At 41.9% G+C, this 17,368-nt stretch overlaps 1 protein-coding gene across 1 annotated transcript in view; it reads right to left on the bottom strand.

The window, feature by feature from the left end:
• UBE2R2 (ubiquitin conjugating enzyme E2 R2) overlaps positions 1 to 17,368 on the bottom strand; it is a 49,097-nt gene that overhangs the window by 9,314 nt on the left and 22,415 nt on the right. The gene's annotated exons all lie outside the window — the stretch shown is intronic.

Below are 17,368 nucleotides of genomic sequence, written 5' to 3'. Positions count from 1 at the left end.
AGCAACAATTACAGTGAAAACTTGGAAAAATCCAAACTTCAGTTAAGGCCATTAAATTGCTCACTTTATGAACAGTGTTCATATGACCCCACAGTATAACTACATTTATTTCTTACTATCAAAACACTAACTGAACATGAAAAACCTAAATGGACTGACCTGGGCTGGTTAATGCTCAGAAAACAAGCCAAAGAACACCTACCACATCCTAATTCAAGAGGATCTGTTCAACAATTGTTGTTAAACAGGGTTAAATGGATTTGAAAAGCTGCTGCTCAAGATACTACTGCTGTCTTTATGGGTTCAGAAGCAGGCTAAAAGTGCCTGCCAAGGTGAACAGACCTGTTTTATATTTGCCACTGCAAAGGGGTGTTTGTTTTTTTTTTTTTTGCCTTTCTTGTGTGAAAGTTAAGCTGGTCCATCTACCCACGGTCCCAATACTACATTTTATGCCACCACAAGCATTTCCAAAGTCTGAATACCACCTCTGTTTAATAAATCACAGCTACCAAACTGATGAACCAAACATTGATGAGCAAACATCACCTTCCAGTGGTCAGCAGCCAGCTGTAGGGCAAGACAAAGTTAGCTGTGGGAAGACTGCAGAGATACCAGCACTGGGTATTAACTTCTCTGTGCCATTCTGCCATTCACAGTAGCCAGAAAAGCCAGACAGCAGAAAAAAGGGTCTGAATCTGGACTAAGGGGCACTTGCATGCTGCTTGTTGCACTGTGGAGCACAAACCCTTCCCTTGGCATTGCTCAGCCTTCCAAGAAAATCCCACTACCGGTCTAGTGTAGGATCTCCAGAGAGGCATCTCCTGGCCCCTGCACCACAGCCAGGCTCACACATGACTGAGAATAAGAGATCCCAAAAGCAAGGTGCATGTGATGAGAGGAGAATCCCAGGCCAACCTCTTCCACTTAAACATCCAACCATGCCACCTGGACCAGGGGTGCACCACCCCTGTTCAACAGCCATGGGAAGTTTTATTCCCAGAAACAGGCAACCAAAGAAAGAGGATTACTGGAGCCACCTGGCTACAGTTTCACTTGTAGATCAGTATATGCCTCTGCATGCAAACCAAGTTCTATGGAGCCAGATGGCCAGGTAGCCAAGAAAAGAAAGGTCTTCTGCTCATCTTTATGAAACAAATTCAGCAGCTCATGTGGCTTTACTTTCTGTACATGCCTGCTCATGATACTGACTATATGTGGGTATGTAACAGCACCGAGTCTTCACCCTGCAGTCATTTGTCATGGCATACTCAAAAGCACAAGATTTATGATCTGCTTAAACAATCCTAGCCCACAGCCTAAGTAAGGTCAGTTACATGAATGGCAGTCCTCCCAGAAGAGGAAGAGAATGTCTCTTGTTACCACACTGCCTCAGAAGAGAGCAGTTGCTGCAACAAGGACATGCCTGGCTCTACAACATGCTACCCTGCACAGGGAGCAGAACAGAAGTTTACCAAAGGTAGAGTAGACTCACTCCAGCTCAAGCAGTTGCATCCTGTAGCTGCAGACTCCTACTGATCCCTGGGATTTTCCCAAGAAAACCCATTCTTGTGCTTACATGCAGTTTTATGAGATCTAAGACATAAAACAGCCCAAGGACTGAGATTAAAAATGCAAGAGACAACAAAACTCAGGCTGAGCTAGCTACATGATGACTTCTTGGCAGAACCTTTCTGTCTTCTACACAGGTATAGTTTCTAGGTGATCAAAAAAGCATACTGACAGTAGTGTACCAGCATTGTCATGTTTGTATCCCACATGAGGCCAAGGAGCTGAGGGTACAGACCTCATTCCTCTCAGTAAAAACCCCCTGCTCTCAAGCTCTCTAACCCTGAGAGTTTCACCTCAGTAAGACCACTGCAAAAGCTGAGCCTGGAGCACCAGTTATGGTCTCTGTGAGATGCAGACTCATGCAGAAGCTGTACATTCCAGAAGACAGTTTCAAACTTCCAAATCCTGTTTTGCAGCTACAACTGTTCAATGGAAAAGGGCTATCTGCCTGCAATAACAATCATTACAGAATTAAATGAAGCTGACGTGAAGGATGCCTCTTGATCTTTGGGGACAGAAAGTGCAACTGTAGAGAAATTAAATCTTTTCTTCTTACGTGGAAGCAGCCAAGAGCCAAGTCTGCCTGTAACCTCTTGCGTATTTAGAGAAATCAGTCACATTGCTTGTCAATAAGCCATTTCCTACTAGCCTGAGTTTAGTATATTGAGATGCTGTACTGGAGTGTAAAGCAAGAGCAGCTTCTCCACAAACCCGATTTCAGAGCCAAAAGCCACCAAAGTAGGGTGGGCAGGGATTTTCTCCAAACAGAAACCCAAACATACATCACTTTCAAGTCCCTACACTGAGACCATCCAGAATTTGGAAAATGAAACCAAACACTTTTTCAGGGCATAACAAACAGGTCCTATAGAATTACTTTGCATCTCTTCTGTAAGAGAAATCATGGGAAATTATGTAAACCCACTCTACTCTCACTGAATGCTATTTGAGTTTCTGAGTGGGTTAAGCAAGCCAAGAATTTCCAAGACAAGCTGCAAGACTACTTGAAAGAAGCCTCAACAGCCATGACTCCAGGTCATTTTTTTTCCACTAAAAGCCCAATTCTAAATATGTTAAGAGACAAAAAGACCGAATTAGGCAATAAACTTATTTTTAAACAGAGCTCACAGGAAGGTTTCCTCCCCACAGTTTCACTGATGTAAGGCATATCAGCCATCTGAGCTTATTTCTGGTAAGTTCAGCCAGGCTGCTAGGTTCCAAACAGTGGCAGAGTTTTAGGGCAGCTTGTTAGCTCAGTTACAGCCAAACTAATTTAGTAGGACTAATGATGCAGCTCAACTCCCGACCTACAAGTACACAACCATTACAGCATTCACCATGTGATTGACAACTCTAGCTGAGCTTAAACTGAACAGAAATAACCCTATTTCTGTGTGCTGATTTTTGCTGCCGGCTCACCATGGCTCTTTGACACCACCAAACACAGTCAACAGCCAAGAAGGTGGTGACCACAATCATCAACCCATTTCCCCCATCATCCATTTATGAACTAGGCAGACTAATAGTCCATAAAAGAATAAACTCCTTTGATGTTACACTGAATAGAGTAGCCTGGCAGAATTTTCAGCCCTTACAGGCGTTTACACTACTGCACGAGAACTTCAACCTCTAAGCTATGCCACGACACATATTTTAAGAGTACTGCAACCAGCATGATCACTTTGTTTCCTATTTTATTGCCTTGCTTCATGCATCCTCATTAGTGACTACACTTCAGGTTTTTCTTTTATTTAGATATGATAATGCCATGGTGAAATTTATGTATACTAGATAAATAAAGTTTTACTAGGTACTACATTATTTGACTGAAAATACAAACCTAATGTTTATACCAGCCACTGACTTAATTCCCAATTCAGTTTCTGTGAATAATTACTACAGTGACATTATTTATGGAGATCATGCCTATGCATTAACCCTACACTTACACTTGGGTCCTGCACTTGGGTCACAGCAACCCCATGAAAAGCTCCAGGCTTGGGGAAGAGTGGCTGGAAAGCTGCTCACAGAAAAAGACCTACAGGTGATGACTGATGGAGCTGAACATGAGCAGCTTGTGCCCAGGAAGCCAAGAAGCCAACAGCATCCTGGTCTGTACCAGCAATAGTGTGGCAGCAGGGCCAGGACAGTGATCATCCCCCTGCACTGGGCACTGGTGAGGCTGCACCTCGAGTCCTGTGTTCAGTTCTGGGCTCCTCACTACAAGAGAGACATTGAGGTGCTGGAATGGGGCCGGAGAAGGGAAAAGGAGCTGGTGAAGGGTCTGGAGCATAAGTGTGATGGGGAATGGCTGAAGGACCTGGGGGTGTTTAGTATGGAGAAGAGAAGGCTCAGAGGGACTTTATCACTCTCTACAACTGCCTGAAAGGAGGTTATAATGAGGTGGGGGGCAGTCTCTTCTCCAAATAAAAAGTGGCAGGACAAAGGAAATAGCCTCAGGTTGTGCACAGGAGGTTTAGATTGGATATCTGGGAAAATTTCTTCACTGAAAGGCTACTTAGGCCATGAAACAGGCTGCCCAGGCAGTGGTCGAGTCACCATCCCTTGGGGTATTTAAAAGACATGCAGATGTGGCACTTGGGGATATGGTTTAAATGGTGGGCTTGGCAGTGCTGGGGTAATGGTTGGACTTTATGATCTTAAAGATCTTTTCCAACCTAGCTGATTCCATGACTAATATTATATTAATATCATCTCACTCTCAGTGGGGAGCACTAATGCAGGCAGGACTCCCACCTAGCTTCAGCTGTCTAGAAACTTGGTATTTATTCTAGCCTAGCTCCATACAACACCTCTGTAGTCTGACACTGATTTCTTCTATTTCTCTCAAGATGAGAAATCCTGTATTTTTAGGCAGCAAGGTTAAAAATGGTGAATCCATCCTATCTGCACACTGCAGAAAGGCCATGGGGTTAGACCACACGTTTCCTGGAAAGCCACCAGCGTCACAACTGACCTGATTTGGGGAGCACCATCTGCTTTTACTGTAGCAAACAGAAAATGCAGCTGCTTGGCGTTTCTGGAAGTGCCAGTTAAAGGTAATTTTTATTTTAAAACATCACCAGCTTAATGTAAGCCCTATGAAAAGGCAGCATCAGTGAAATTAAGCACCCTTTGCAAGCCTATCTGAGATCAGATCCGAAGGGAACATTTGCATTTTTAAACTATTTTGTGTTTTTTCTGGTAATTACGTGCTACAGCCAGCCCACAGACAAGCTCCTACTGATTCCACGTGCAGGTACCACCAAGATCTTCTACAGATCACCCACCCTGCCACAGTGAGAGTCACAGCATTTGCAGACAGCACAAGGCCTCCTCGTTTTTCTTTGTAACAGGCATAACCAGGCTCCTTGCTGTGCACATCATCCCTTCCTGTAACTGCATGCCTAATGAATGCCTCCTGCCAGCATGCTGCTAACGACACCATACATTTAACATGCAAGAAAGCCAACAACAGGAACTACAGACCACTACTGGGTTAAGTGTTAATATCTAATCCCACAAAATGCCCTTTATGGCTTCTAGCGCATCAAGCATTTATACAATTCATCTAATGGATTCTCCTCTTCTACTTTAGCCTGGATTAGTGCACAAGTATTAATACTATGTCCCGGAAAACATGTTCAGTAGAGATCAGCTGTAAGTACCAGCAGCCTGTTTCTCACATCAGTGATGTTTAAAGCACCTCAGTTATCATTCAGCTTCAGAACCTGTAAAGCAGCATTAAAGCTAGCCACATCGTGTTGTCAACTATTTGACAAGGTAGAAATAAATGTACGACCAACATTTCTATTTCAGCTCCAGATATTATGACTTAAGACATCAATAATTTCTTGTGGCAGAGCTGGGCACTATCCTGGTATTTTAGGCCCAGTTCTGGCTTGATTTCCCAACAGCAACATATCAATGTGTATTAACATCTGTTGTGCTTTTAGAGAACTAGGACCACATCATTGATCCAAGTCAGAAACTGAGTGACCAGGTCAATTAAGTCTTGCAAGTCCTGAAAAATCCCCTTCCTGATGCAACAACTATATGAACACTAACAGCAGCAAACCCCCTACATTCTGTATTACCTCCACTGTTTCATAGGGAATATCAATCACAAAGACCAGAATATGAGGAGTGAACTAGATCTCACATAGAGGAGATGTGGCTCTATTTTCTTGCTTGTTTAGAAGCTTCAAGTCTGTAGGGCAAAGCGAGGTTAACTTACACAATCAGAGACTGGTTTGACAGGCAGGAGCCCATTCTTGTTTCACAGTAAAATGTATCTTGTATACAATTCCTAATTTAGTTATATGGGTTATTACTAAAAGCAGTCATTTCCAATGGAAGACTGCTCTAGTTTTGGTAAAAGGAAACCTAGTTCATATTTCTTTTAACAGTAAATTGTTATTGATGATTTATCCATCCATGCCATGTTCATAAAGCTGGGACTGTCATTAAATCACCCAACCCAGACCAAAACAGAGAGCCTGCAATATGATGGCAGAAGTTACAATTATACCTTTAAAGAAAGGGCTTTCACCCACATATTAAGTCATTTGCTCCTCAGATCTGAAATCAGGACTAACAACATGACTTCAGACATGAAGCCATAATTGAGCTGAATGGTACAGGGGGAATTCACTAGAGCCCGTTAAGCTGGTTTATATCCAAGCTCCTGTGATCTTGTACATTCACACGCCTGCTGCCTAGACCATCTCTCAAGGGATTCAAATAAATAAAACTGCTCTGAACAATGACATTAGAACAAGCAGTGCCTGGAAACCAAACCATCTTCTAAAATTACTCAAAAGAAACAAAAGGATTTTTTTGTGTGTTTAATATTGTCTCCCCTTGATAACAGGGATACCTTGACAACAGGCTCAGTCTGGAGGTTCTCGCCTTTATGACAATAACTGCTCATGGCAGCTGCTACTCATCTGCAGACTGAGTTACCCTGCACAAGTCAGCTATGTTTAGGATCTCAAGCAGTTCAGCAGCTAGAGAAACTATTTCATCTTTGCAGTGGGTTTTACTGCAGGACAGTCCACGTTATAGCCCAGCTAATTTTGCTGTTCAGTCTAAACCATGCAACAACCACTTTGGTCTGGCTAGCAACACTTTATTATCCTGATTCAGCTTCAAACCAGGCAGCTCTCGCACTGAGAGCCTGCTGGGGTCAGGCTGGAAGCTAAATAAGAAGTTTCCCTTGGCCAGCAGACTCCTAAAGCTGTTCCCCTCCCTGGTTGCACCACTGAGTGCAGGCCACACGCCCATCTCTCACAAGTCAGCACTGCAGTGCCCATGGTTTGATAGAGAGGTTTCTTCTGCTCAGCTCTATGGCTCAGGCTGATAGTGGCAAAGCAAGAGCATTTACAGACTAGGCAAGACTTCTGCACTCCTAAAACCCCTAAGACTCAACTGTTATTTCGGTAATTTTTTTTTCCCCAAACTGCAGGTCAGTGTCTTTGGAGCTCAGGCGATGGAACAGATTACAGGAGCACTCACCTACATTAGGCTAACAACCACCAGGCCCACTTCTATTACTTTTATTGTCAGTTTGACTTTAAACAATGATACAGAAAACACCATCATTGCAACAACTGCAGATGTAGCATCCAGTAAGATATTATGGGTTTGGAAACAGCTATTGAAGTATTTCTTCTATAACCTGTTTTCACTCAGAATTTGCATTTGTCTGCCACCTCATCACAGAAAAGGCAACTACCAGCATCTATGTAAGACCTAACAGCAAGCAGAACTACTTGGTCCTCTTCTGCAAGGCAAGCTGCCAGCCCAACAGCCTTACTGAGCTTTGACCACAGGATACAAGCACTAAAGTAATTTCAGATTCCTATGTGAGAAAGCTGACATCATCCTTAAGTTTCTGTATTTTCCCAGGAATTCCCAAGCGGAACTATTAGTCGATTCTGCCCCCAGTTCAGCCTTGACTCCAGGACAAGTCTGATTTTAACAGAAAAAAAGAAAGACTGAATATATTAAAAGACTGTAACAGGCCAGATGTGATGAGATTTCTGACATCAATGAAGGTCTTGTGTTAAGACTGTGCTCTTGGGTCTGACACTGGTTGCAAGCAGACTGTATGTGAGTTGTATGGCTTGAAATGAGGCTTGCTGGGTTTGTGTTATGCAGAGAAGCTAGTCTGTGTGACTATCTTCCGGGCAGAAACAGATGACTCAGATCTTATTTATATCTGTTCAAACACACTCACTTCCCCATTTGGACAAAATAGGAAGAATGACTCCAAATGTGTGAAACTTAAGTCTCCCTATAATGTGTAATACTTACTGAAGGAGTCAAAGACACTTGGAGATACTGCACCCAAAGTTTACTCCAATCATACCATACATCTCTTGTGAAGTCTCTGCATTAGAGGAGAAGCTGGCACTTGAAATATCCCTACTACAGGTATAGCTGAGCATGGTGGTACCTGAACCAGGAAAGCTCTAACACAAGTAGAGCTGTTCTAGAAACAGTTTGTGTCCGCTTCAGAAAAAGTGATTTTCCAACTCTTTCTACTGATAAAAATAATATGCTGGAGCAGTCGCACGAATATTTAAGGCTGCTTATTCAAAGTATTCTGCTACATTACTGGCATCTCTGGCAGTACATATGGAAGTCCTCCAGTTAAGCGTGTACAGAGTTGACACTCTGGGCATCTGCCTCCACTTGCCAGGCTTCAGAGTCCAGAAGATTGTCTCTTTTGTTCAGAATTAGCCGACAGCATCTTCAGCATCCTGCTCAATCTCATATTTTGAGCTTTCACAACTTAAGTTATTGAAGCAGATTTACACACATGCATGTCTGTGGAATGGCTGACCACGAAACAGTATGACGTACTTCAGACTTATCCTGGTAATTTTTCTAGAATGGTTAGGGTTGGAAAGGACCTTAAAGATTATCTAGTAAACCTACAGTTTAGTCAGTTCAAATTCAAGTACACATGACCAAAGCATATTCCAGTTTTGCTGCATTTTGCCTCAGGGTTGATGGAGTTTCTATGAACTCACCTATTCATTCCTCCATTTGCATACTTACCAAAACACAGCAGATTGCTTTATCGTTCAGTGAAGCAAGCCATATAATTTGCATCTGCTGACTGAAGAGATGCCCAAGCTAGATCAATGTGAACACCCTTTCCTTCACCCTGTTTTAAGTATTTTTAGACACTTCTTTAAACAAGCACCATTCATGAGTCAGTGAATCGTCTTGACTCTCTTCATATGCAAGCAAGGCTGGATGCAAGAGGAAAGCTCTCTTCAAGGGACAGCTTGTCACATGTTCTTCTAAAAACACAGGGCAGGTCTTCATGCAGTCACCTCTTTCATAAGCAGCAAGGAGAAAGGAATATTTATAGCACTGTAAGTGTAAACCATAGCACTGTGCTGCAGTGTTACACAACTTTGCCTTTCTCAGCATGGCAGGCAGTTCTGACAAGACCTCTCAAGCTGGCATACCAGCATTTATTTAAACAAGGGATATAGGTTTCTAGAAGCTGAATGACAGCACCTAGGAATCTTCTCTACGCTGGCTGCCACAGAGAAGCCTCCTAAGCACTTATGCAGCCATGCTAGTTATTTTTCAGCTTCTGCATCACTGACCGTAAACCTTCCTGTCTGGAGCTGGTCACAGTCAGTAAACCTAGGCAGACACAGGTAACACTTGCCCAACAATAGTAAGCAAGTCTGCTGAGCTGTACCACTTGCCACCAAAGAGCTAATTACAGCAGCACCATCTCCCAGAGTGGAGGCACGATCAGCATTGTATTGGTCTAAATTATAATCCTATACTAATACAACAATATTACGCATAGCCCCTGTGTATAACCCACCTGCAAAGTATCTATAATCCTGTACAAGCCTGTATGCAAACTGCTTGCCTGCCCAGTATCCTCCAGTTCACTGCAGGGACCAGCACTGTGTCACAGAAGCTATTCACTAATGAGAAGCCTACGTTTAGACACACAAAAGCGTATTTTCACACTACTGCATAATGATGTGCCTGTCAGCTCCATTATCATCGGCTGCTTCAAGATCAAGTTTAAAGCTAAAATAAGTGCATTAGCTGACACATACCCATCCTCGCTCCTAAGGCTATTGTTGCTACAGTAATGGGTTTTGGGTGGTTTTTGCTAGTGAGGAGCCAAATTCAAGAGGTGTTCAACATACTGTCATTGTCTACCTCTTTTCCTTCCTGTCTTGTGTTTTGGCTGATTTGGAGCTCAGAGCATTAAAATCAGTGTAGCTTTACTCATAAGCAGCAATGATTTGGTTGCCAGTAAACTTCATTGCGAGGGATGAAAATTTAAGACAGACGAATCCTAGCTCAGATCTCACATTTAGTTTTTCAAAACAAGACAACACCCCTCCCCATCTCCCCCCAAGTTCTACAATATTACTGAAGTGCTAAAGTCTCAGTTTGAGCTTTGGCTTACCAAGGAAAGGGAACCCAGTTCAAATGATATGTTTAATTCATTAAATGACTTTGAAACACAGACACCCACCTTAAATCAAAAATCAAAACACAGAGGCAGATCACTGAGGCCTGCAGAGTGTTGAGCTGCTACTTCTCACAGTATAAAGTACTCTTGCCTGGGCTGGGGAGGGTGTGAAAGCAGCAGCCACCATCCCAAATGTGCCACAGCATCAGCTCCTGCAAATATTATGTGTAACAGCTGCACAACACCAGGCAGAAAAACAGCTCTTACACTAAACCTCTGCTTTAAAAAAAAAAAAAAGCAGATCAGATGCACTGCTGCTGTAGTCACAAGGACAAGATACTCAACTGCTGTGGCCTTCAGTGATTCTGAAGTACTACTGTTGTTTGTATCACATCTTGAGTTCCCTTGTGTGAGGTACCACTTACGCTCCCAATATGGCCTTAATGAAACAGCTACAGAAGAGCATGTCACTTCACACACAGTCTCCCATCTCCTGCAGATAAATCAGGAAGGCACCTCCCTGCTATGGTAACTTAAAGCTAGCTAGACATGGCTAGACAAGATCTACAGAATCATTGCTCTTGGTAGTCATTAATACACAGATGCTTAAAAAAAGCATCTTTCAGGCCAGATGGATATATGAGAGAAAGTACAACACTGATGGGAAAGCTAGCATTGATATTTCTACCAACTAGTTCCAGCTAGTTGCCATGTCAATGACTAATATGACATCCAGATAAAGCCAGAATCCTCCGTTTGCCAAAATATCTCCTGAAAAAGCCACCAAAGGGTGCAAAGCAGGTTGATTCATCTGCAGTGCAGCACGGACATTTAAGGTACCCTTTATACTTCTGGTAAAAGCAGAACGAGTGCAATTCAGGTAAGCTTAGTATATGAATGAATATCCTTGAAATTCCAGCTTGTGTCTAATTAACTGTAACCATTTATATTAAGTTTGAAGGCATACAGGGTAAGAGTAGCAGTCAGGAAGAACCACTCCAGACTACCACAGGTCAAGAGGAATTCAAGGTCAAGACACTAATGAGACAGATGCAAGATGAGAATACAAGCAAGGGATCTCGGACAGAGAAAGCTGGATCTTGCAAGAAAGTCAGAGGAAACTTGTACAATTATGTCACTAAAACCAACCCTTAAACAGCTCTAACATCATGCAGTATTGCCTATCAGGACCAAGAGAGGAACTGGGGGGAAATTAAGATTAATTCAGAAGAAATTTGTGTGACAGATAAGCAATCACTCATAGTGGCATACCAGGGCAGAGACAAGATCTATAGTATATCAACAATATGCTTTTAGCAACAACTGGAGTGTGGATGAAGAAAATGCTCCCAACACAACAGGGAGGGGGAAAAAAAACAAACAACAAAGCAGTCTAAGTTCAGCAACAAGAAAAACTGAGTAGCAGATGGATAGTAAGAGCTCTTGCAAGAGTGCTGCTGCATCTATGGCTATGGAGATTTGTAGAAACGGGTAATACATCAAGAAAAAGAAGTAGAGAACTTCAAGACAGAGCAAATTTTCTACTGTGAGACATCACTTTCTACTTAGACCCTTTTGGTATCTACATTCTGGTGATATATGGAGAACTTATTTTTCAGCTTCACCCTTCCTTTTTAAGGTCCTGGAGTTTAAGAACAGTTGCTGAATGCTAGAGAAACAGATAATACAAAATAGGTACTCATGTGTATGCCAGCAGGCAAACAGCACCTTCTTATTTTGAACCCTCTACACGAAACAAGTCGTGTTGCTTTCCTGCAAAGCCTCATCCAAAAGGTCACCCACTTTCTAAACAGTAGGATCACCACACGTAAGTATCTGTGACTAAAGACCACTGATGCATGCTGTGACTCCAATAGCTCCAGTGCAGTGCTCCAGCATAATGCCATGCTGAAATCTGTAGCATCCATATGGTCAGTTTGGGAACTGGATTATCTTTTACTCCATTCAGAGAAAAATGATACCCACACATTTGCAAAAAACCTAAAACCTGAGAACAGGACTTGATTGTACATGGAATAAGGTGAGGCTACCAAAACCCACAAATGGCAAAGAAAAGAGAACTCATCCATACTTGCATGCCAGCCACAACCCCACGACAATATTCCTTCCTGTTTTACAAGATTAATTCTTGGAAACATAGTCTTGGTGCTATTAGGCTGCTTGATCTTACTCTGCCCCTCAGACACCCTCCACTTGATGTGAGAAGCCTACACCCTATCCAATTACAAAGCAGTACTAATCAGCAGAAGTTTACAGCAGAAGTTTACAGTGTTCTGAGAACACAAGCATAAGCACAGCCCTTTCATGGGATACCTACCCTAGACACATATGGAAGGGTCTGACCCCTAAAAATAATCTGTGCTGGTAATTACAGCCTTATCCATGCTGGGATAAAAGATACTGGTGTTAAAAGAAAATTATTTACCCACACTCCTCATTACAAATATTCTCATACTTGTTTTTCCCAGTTACTAGCAAGCAACCTACAAGCTTCCAATCAAGATAGCCTAACTCATCAGTAGTTAGTAACTAATTAGCAACTAAGTTCATCAACAGAAGAGTAACTATTTCAAACTGATAATTCAGGTTTTACCCATACCATCAACAGGATGACTTACTGTATTGGTTAAAAAAACAATTCTTTACAAGCAATGGGGTGTTACACAGACATTCAGACATCACCATGCTACTTAAATCATGAGCTGCTTCCAGACAGAAACGTATCCAAAGCATGACTTGGAGGAGCCTCTAGTGGTGATAAAGTAGATGTGATTATGAATTAACAGATGCTTAAGGATAAGCTAAAAGCTGGTATTCACACTGCCCTATAGATGAGTTACTCCTAGTCAGGTTACCAGTGATCAGCATCTGAAAGCCACACACACACTTGGTACCAAGTAGGATGATTAAAATAGTGCTCTACCCACAAGTTTTATCTTGCCTTGATTCAATCATTAAACAAACCAGCTTGCTTCTCATCCTCCTCAGCTTGTAGATAACATGTATCATAAACTAAACAAAGAATTCTGAAAGTTTCCTGCAACAGAGAGCAGTCCATACCTGATCTTTGCACCAATTTATACTGACACATGTAGATCATTTTTAAAATATGTTGTGTTTATGCACACAGAAGGTAAGGATGTGCAAGATCTGCACTGCAAAACCAAATCCTTTAAGCAAACTGTCACTGTCACAGTCACTAGAACAGTGCCTTCCATAGGTACAACAGGACTGGAGAAGGTTTTGCTGCTGGAAAAGGACTTCTCCAGAGCATGAACTTTGTTTGACAGTACCAGGTGGAAGCAGTTCTGTTTGGACTCTATCTGGCAAGCCTGAGAGCAGATATCATTGACTATGCAGTTTCTCCGATCTCACAACCTGTTGCAGCCATACTGATGTGGCACATGAGAACTGGAAACCTAGCTTCACTCTTTCAGCAAGCCCTGAAACATCACACTTTTTGATAAAAGTGTAGTGCACTGAGGTAATACTTCTGTTAGCCTAGCACAAAGAAAAGCAAAAACCCCACATGCAGTGATTTGCCTGCATTCACTCCAGTTATATTCCGATAAGAGCCCTCAGAGAACTGAAGGACTTAAAGGCTTACCAGATACTGAACAAAACAGCCAACCTTTGTTGGTAGTTAAAAGGTTCAGACATTGAAAAAGTTAATGTTGTTTCAGCACTTTGCAACAACAACTACAGACTAGAAACTGTCAAAGTACTTTGAGGCTTGTTTTTCCGCAGCTGAAAGATCTGTCTCACAGCTACAGGTCTCCATCTTCCTTATGCATTTCATATGCAGAATAAAACTTCCCCAAAATCAAATTATTAGCAGAATTTATGTTGATCCCTCCCCCACCACCACCCAAAGACCACACAAAGTTATATAGCTGTTCGCATAAAAGCCATCTACACATGATCAGTGCTTTTAGAGTAATTGCCAAGATTTGCTTTAGAAGAACTGGATATAATGAAAAAAGAAGCATGGCCCTCTAGGCATTCTCTAATAAATATATGATGATGCTTAGCTTTTTATGTATAAATTATAATCAAAAATGCTGCTGTGTTAGATCCCTGAATTATACTGCAAATTGACTGGAAGTCAAATGTTGTTTCTTCTCCCCTTTAGCCTACAAGGCTATACTTTCACATATATTCTGCCTGGACTTAATTCTGGGGAAAGGGGAGGAAATCAGTAAACCCCCCCCCCCGAGTTATCCAGTTGCTACTGTGGAGCAAGCATGCAACAATGTGGATTTAAGAGCTCTGTATATCTTGGCAGATTCTGAGGGAGATCACAGTATTAACTGAGGTGGGAAAACACCGCAGGGTGACTAACAGGAGTCAACTGTTTTCTTCTAGCTGCTTAATTCTGCATTTCTCTCAGTCGTTTCCATACAGCAGCAGCCACATGCTAGAAATTTTAGTCTAATAAAAGCTTTATGCTATACATATGTTTCCAGTTTTAAAAGTATCTAGACATAAAAGGGGCAATAACAGAACATAACGGCTCACAAAAACCATCTCAAGTTACACATATTGTCATTGCAAAGAGTTTCAAGTAATAAATGGAGGAAGTACCTGCACTACAATGGTGGTTGCATGAGGGGGAACTGCAGAAACCAATACCAAGCACCTTCTTATAGAAAACCCACAAAGACCCTTTTGTTCCCATGCTTGGACATTCAGCGTTATTCATCAGAATCACTGCTCTGTCCCTCCCACCCCACCTTGTCCCAGTTTTCAGAGCCTCTAAGGAAAAGTATTTTCAGCTGATTGAGACAGAGACCAGAAACTATCAGAGACTGCAACAGCAGTAACCTTCACTGACACTGAAGGCAGCCTGTGAAATTGAGTACCAGATCCAAGAACCTCCCTCGCTGTACCAAAAGGGTTACGCATCTCAGATCTGTACAGTCTGCCTTCACACCCCTCCAACCCTGACCTGACCCTGTGAAACAAAAATTATGCACCTCTTAGGAACAGTGCCATCAATGCCTATAAAGCACACCATGGCGGGATCTTGGGTGGTACTGTTAAGATACACTCCTTTGGGCATTGTGAAGGATCAACACCAGTGACCTTGACCATGCCATCACATTTTCTGCATCAGGCACATGAACAGCTCAACCAAGCAGCACAACTGTCTCTGAAGACCTCTGCACATCTGACCCTTAAAATTACTCCTGCTTCCTCAGCATTATACTGATCTATATCCAATATTGTTGGTTCTGGTACAACACAGAATACCCTGCAGATGTCCAGAACTGCTCAACCTTTAACTTTCCCATTAGAAGCAGAAGTTTACACAATGCTACCTGAAACTCAAGACCAACAAGCTTGTTTTTATAATGCCAAACACCTCAAACCCAACAACTCAATCATACTTTAAAGGACGAAGTGTTTCAATGAAATGGTAGCATCTTTCCATATTCAAACCATGGACAAGGAACATTGCTAACATTCATTTTTATGTTCATATAAGCACTACCATCTTGCTAATTCTAAAGAAAAATCTTTATGCTGTTCTTACAAACAGAAAAATTTCTTGAGTATAAAAATAAAACTGCAATCCCCCAGTAAAAAAAAAAAACACAACAAACAAAAACAACAACACTTTGGTGCACCTGAACACACCCTTATGCTTAAATATGAACATCTTACTACAAAGGATGCTTTGCACTACCAGAGAAGCTCTCCTCCTCTGCAGAGCAATAGCTAAGTAATCAAAGAGAAGAGAATCCCTTTTAACTCCTACTTTGCACCCACCTATTAGTTCAGTTATGAATACCTACTCTAATAGGACTACCTTCAGAGCTTTTTAGAAAGCTTAATTATCACCTTTGGCATCAATCAGGTCAACAGAAGCTGGTGCTTTCTAAAACCTGCTGGAGAGCAAGACACCATGCTTACCACTGTCATGTGAATGTAGGAGAAAAATCAAAGCCATTACTACCCCATTAATATTCCAGGAAATCCACATATAATAACTACAACATCAATTATATGGTTTTGTTTCAAGCCAGATTTAGAATCAGAGGAAGTGAAAAAAAAGCATTTCTCAACAAGGATTTCCCTCTCCCAAACAGGGTAGCCTCAGTTACGGATTTCTTGCTGCTCAGTCTCCTCATTTAAGCCACGCTGCTGCTTGAAGGACTTTAACTTCAGTCCATTATCAGGATCATCAGCATTAAATATATGCATTCAAACCAAACTAGATTTTAACAGTAGGGTATGGATCTGCCTCAAACAAATTTCCTATAAATTCCTGTTACAAAAAGTATTCAAGTTTAGTTCTGAAGGTTACTCTTCAGCATTCACTTGTGAAGAGAAGCTCCAAAAAACGATCACTTCTCTTCAAGGGACCTTTCTGATACTTCCAACATTGAAGTACTCAAGTCAAAGCTTGCTAACTTTCAGCATCAGTATTAAAGTAAGACAACATACAACTCTATCTGGGTATAAAAAAACCCGTATCAGAATGCTTGACAAGTTATCCTCTGTGTCTCATTTTAAGACAGACATTTACACTAAAATACAGTATTGTCAAGAACCCTTAACTTTCCTAACAGGATACTTGAGACCTACACAAGTAGATGACCTACATCTACCACACAGAACAAGTGATGAAGATGCCTGCCTTTCACTGCAGCTTTTTTCATGTGCTAAAAAAATAAATTATATCATATTAGTTTTGCTAATCCTTTCCAAATACACTTCAAGCAAACCTGCAATGTAAGTTGATTAGACAACACTGACATCCTAGTCAATGAGTTCAAGAGCGAAAGGGAAACAACGTCTAATCCATTTCTAGGTTCTGCTCTGGTATCCCAGGAAACCAGCTGCAGCTGCTTGGTTCAAGTTCTCTACTATGGCAAAAATGTCTGCAATCCAGCTCTTGTAACCAGCATTTCTACAACTGGTAATTGGTGTTTATAAAGCAGAGCAGCAGCTCCTCTATAGAATCTGGAGCATGAACTGCACATGCAGCAGCATGGTATGTGTGGGGAGTTAGGGCACTCTCATCTCTGAAATGTTTTACCTAGGTCATCAGACAATTACATGACATTTGCAGAGACACTAGTCTAAATCCTAGCTCACTCGGCACAAAGAAGTGAGGGACTGTGTGATGCCAGGGTATCCCAAGCTAGGTCACTCAGTTACCTTCCTTGGAACCACCCCCTGCAACCTCTTGGTCATCTAAATGAAGAAAACTTCTTTGACCTCATCAACAAATTTAGCCCTTCCCCAAAGTGAAAACAAAAAGCATCAGCTGGAAGGTTTTCTATATGGCAATACTTAGTT

The sequence above is a fragment of the Pezoporus wallicus genome, unplaced genomic scaffold, assembly GCF_028554395.1.
Source record: "Pezoporus wallicus isolate ANWC-B61680 ecotype Strahan unplaced genomic scaffold, APGP_CSIRO_Pwel_v1 contig_6996, whole genome shotgun sequence".
NCBI lineage: Eukaryota > Metazoa > Chordata > Aves > Psittaciformes > Psittacidae > Pezoporus > Pezoporus wallicus.
Note: the sequence above shows the minus strand (reverse complement) of the source record. Positions and strands in the feature narration are given on the sequence as shown.